Source organism: Gavialis gangeticus, unplaced genomic scaffold, assembly GCF_001723915.1.
Source record: "Gavialis gangeticus isolate Ggan-Ray unplaced genomic scaffold, GavGan_comp1, whole genome shotgun sequence".
NCBI classification, from domain to species: Eukaryota; Metazoa; Chordata; order Crocodylia; family Gavialidae; genus Gavialis; species Gavialis gangeticus.
The window spans coordinates 29,581,851-29,586,347 of record NW_017729004.1 but is presented as its reverse complement, the minus strand read 5'-3'; the positions used below and the strand labels follow the sequence as shown (position 1 = coordinate 29,586,347).

Here is a 4,497-nt window from a genome sequence, read left to right as displayed (position 1 = left end):
TTCATGAGTGCCAACTCATGGTACCAAACTTTTGGCACTTGGCAATAATGATCTAGTCACCTATGAAGTGATATAAGTCCTGACAGTTCTGAGAGGTAATTGCACAGCAGACAGAGCGCTAATTCACTGAATCTGTCTCCTCATTTTTCTATAATAATAGGTACTAACTTAATGTGTGATAAGCGGTGCTACTGTGCAGTAGTGCAGGCGCATGTCTTTTACGTGATGCTAATACACAGTACACTAATTCTACTGCGCATTAGCACATTAGCATGGCTTTTGCCATGGTGCGCTAATGTGCAGTAGAATTAGACTACTGTACTTTTCGCATTTTGTGTAGATATGCCCAGTTACTGATAAGTAATTTTTCTTTTCAAATGTACATTGCATGCAAACTGAGCAAAGCAAATAAGATACTTCAGGATTTCACAAAAGAGTTGCAATGGACACCTGAAATGAAGCATCAAAACAGCCATTCCCACTTCTCAGTCAACAAGCAGATTTTGTCTTCTGTTGAGGTAAATATGGTGATTTATTGACATAAAAGGCAAAAACCAGATAGTCATATTTATCTGTAGGGACAATAAATCTTTATGTTCAAAATAATAATAAAAAAGAGTAAATCCATATATTTAGAATATAAGTCAAATGTAGGATATATGGAAATAAAGGTGTTTTACATATGTATAGCAACTTTTTTGTAAGATGTCAAAATGCATGGCGAATATTAATGCAGTAAGAACCCATAGCTGTGTGATGTAAGGAAGAATGAATGTTATCACCCACACTTTACAGGTGATGAACTATTACATAAATGTAATGGTTTGCTAATGGTTACATAGCAATACATTTATGGCTAGGAAGTCAGAAGGGAAAGCCTGCCTACATTCAAATCCTTGGGAGTTTTTCTGTGACTGAAGTCTCCTAGCCCCATGTTTTATATTTCCATCTTTTGTTCACTCAGAAACATTTTGCTTACATGTGGGCTACCCCTGTTCAAAAAATTCTGAGGAATGAAGCAATAGATATATTATAGAATTACCATGTGCACACAAATAAGATACATTCACAGATAGTCATGTTCTCTTTATCAAAACATTGGTGCTTTTGGGCAATAATTTTTTTAAATTCCTTTGGTATTATCAAATTACATTTTTAATAATTCATTTATTGAAAAAGAAAACCAAAAACCAAAGGACTTATTTTTAAGGCCCCTTTCATACTGGCACTTTTAAAGGTACAGGGACATGTTGAGTTACACAAGCTCTCAGAGCTTCTGTTATTCTAAGATTATTTTATTATTGCTAATCTGCCTCTAGTACTGGCCTTAGCCATTCTGAGGCTTTGTGCTAACATCTTCTAGGGCCTCTAGGGGTGAGTCTTGAGAAATATCCTCATTTATTACAACTACATTCTCCCCCTACCTTTTTGCTGGCTTTCAAGTCTGCAAATCTGCCATTGACAGGTTTGCATCAGAAAGTAGTGATGTACTGTAACCCTCTCAGGGATTAACACTGGAAAATAAATGGAAATAAACAGAAGATAGGGTTTCTCAGGCTATTTCAACATTTTTGATCTGTTTTGGAATGTATTTAGATGGAATTTTTTAAGGGCTTAGCTTTCACTGAAAAAAAATGCAAGAAAAAATTGAACGTTTTTAGCTCTGAGTATTATTCTCTGACACTTTCTAAATGAGGATGCTGGCAGCATGGTTGAAATACCAGGAAAATGTTGAAAATTTAGTGCACATGAAAAAGGGGTACTGCATAGAATAATTACTGATGTTTTAATTACTATCTTAAATTTCAGAATTGGATCTGGTGAAGATGACTTTTTCAACAGTATCCATTTATCTGTACACAAAGTCTTGGAGGTAGGATGAGATGAGATAGTTACCGACTTCCCTTAGGTACAATAGAGAACCTGCTGTAAGATTAACTTAACTAATCTTTGTCTGTGGAGTTTTTTCTTTACCTGTAGGGATGTCTGGATGTTAGACTGGGTAACAGAAGATCCCCAGATGAAGTGGAAGGCCCTATATCAATAGCAGTTTAGCTGTGGTGGAACCCTGTCATCTGTTCAGGTTTCTGAGCTCTGTGGAGCCGAGCAGAACGAACCCTCTGCTTCTTCCGTTGATAGGGACAGGCCATCTTCCAGGGCGTGCGGATGATTAGAATTTAGAGATAAATGGTGGTCTAATGATCTAAAATCAGGTTTAAGAGATGGATCTCTTCAGTTCTAATCTTAGTTGTGTTCCTGGCTGTTTCAGCCTTTGGTTTGGGTCCATTACTTATCCTCTTGCTAGAAACAGAAAACTGATTTATCTTGGGACTGCTTATCCAGGCCTTTCCAAACAAGCATGAATAGTCATTTACACATGCAGCTTGAATGGGAATTAACTCCAATCAGTCCCTTTGCCCAGAGGGAGTGTGGTAATATTATCTTACAGGGGTGTAGGTTATAGCCGTGTTGGTCTAAGGGCGTCTTTAGCCTGATGAAGGGTTTTTGCACCCGAAAGCTTGCTTAATAATTGTTTTCCAACTATTTAAGTTGGTCTAATAAAAGATACCAGATTCATGCAAAGAACCTTGTCTGTAATATTATCTTGGTACTTCAGAAGTACTTCACAGGTACTAAGGGTGGTATAGTGGCCTTTTAGGATCAGTGGGATGCCAGAATAAAAGGTTTTGCCCCTGGGGAAATTGGTTTTCTGGTTTTGCCCTTTATGTCAGTTATCCCTATTATACAATGTGGAATACAGTTGCAGAAATGTTGTAATGCCCACAAAGTACTTTGAAAATGTAAAATGCTATCTGAGGATAAATAATATTATTTATAAAATATATATATATATATATTTACTATGTAGCCCACCCTAACCCTGAAAATATTTGCATATATTCAACATACTTACCTATTCAAAATAGAGTTTACATACTACAAAATAGTTTTATTTCTATGCTACTGAAAAGAATGCCATCCCTGTTTATCCAATAAACTTGAGAGACGCCTGTAATTTTTGTTCTAGAGATAAACTTTGTGTAATCTGCTCAACAGGACTTCTATTTGATTTTAGTTTATTCATTGATTAAAATGCATGTGCCATCCTTCCCATAAGAGGCCCAGAGCAGCCTGCAACAAGAGAAATTACAAAATAAATTCCAATTTATTGAAATAAGAGAAACTATATAATACAAAATAAATTATAAAATAAAATAGCCTGTAATACAATAAACTCCCCAAACAATGCCCCCAAACTTAAAACTTTTTGTGAAATAATTTCTGAATAGTAATCATAAATTAAGAGCATTATGAACTGAAGTTCTTATCTTCTTAAGGACTTCAGAGTATAAACCTATTCTGGCTTGTCAGTTCTCATCAGCCTAAGGCTTTCCATTTCACAAGAACTAAAGTACTATTTCCAAAGTACATTAGATACAAGAGTTCAGCCCTGCTGAACTGGCCTGCCTGGAAGAAGCCAACTGGCTCCAATATCCAAATTTAAACCTCCTATTATCTGAAACAACATTCAAGTTGAGGAGCATGACCTCCTATGAGACAACAGGATGATCAGATAAACGAGGCAGAAGGAACAGCTCAGTTATGTATATTAACCCAGTTGATTTTAAGTAAGTTCAAATCTATTTGTAAATGTTACTGTGTGATTTATGATTAAAGTACATGTAGTAAGATGTTCTGAAATCATTGCTTTTATAAAATTCCAGTTACATGATTTTAAATTTATTAAAACTGTGTTACCATATACACTATGTCCAATTAACATCTAATCCTGATACAATTACTAAATATGTCTAGGAGCCTGATTCCGCTATGCTTTTTGGAAGAAAATTCTCACTGGTGTGAGAATAAGACAGCTCATTTGGGAAGGCTGTGTGTTTATGTTGCTTTCACTGATGCTAGGGCTAGTTTATGTCTGACTCAAGTCTACATGGTATAAGGCAGAGTTTCGCAACTGGTGGGACCTCTAGGTGGGGCTTGGGTTGTGGTGGCGAAACTGGAAGTGCCATGGCAGGACTTCTGGTTTTGCTTTTGCGCGCCTTGATTATATACTGGGAAATGAAATTATTCCTTAATACATGAAACCTAATCCCTCAATGTTGGGCAATATTGTCGGCATTCTGGTGTCTTACTAAATGCAAATGACTCTTTAATTAAATTATATCTCATTTCAGATCTTCTTAGGCAGAGGTAGGAATCAAATCTGGTTCTCTTACATCATAGCTGGGTACTTTATCTGGGCACTGCACCATTCTCGGAAATTGAGTCCTTAATTTCTGACACAGTACCCACATGAAACCCTTCCTTGGGAGTGAAAATGAACACTTTGCACTAAAGGAAGTGAGATATTCTAGTTTGCGTGTTGCAAGAGGCAATAAATAGATCAGTCTGATCTTAACTGAATTTTTATTTTGGTATGGCCTGTGGCGGGTGCAGAGATCCCACCTCAGGAACACAGCTGGGTATTCGTATCCCTCC

The 4,497-nt window shown here is 36.6% G+C and overlaps 1 long non-coding RNA gene across 1 annotated transcript in view; it reads left to right on the top strand.

The window, feature by feature from the left end:
* Positions 1-416: 416 nt before the first annotated feature.
* Positions 417-4,497, top strand: part of LOC109291265 — a 14,000-nt gene continuing 9,919 nt past the window's right edge. Inside the window, exons 1-2 of the long non-coding RNA XR_002095791.1 lie at positions 417-518; positions 1,810-1,873. This is a non-coding gene — a long non-coding RNA (uncharacterized LOC109291265). The remainder of the gene's footprint in view (positions 519-1,809; positions 1,874-4,497) is intronic.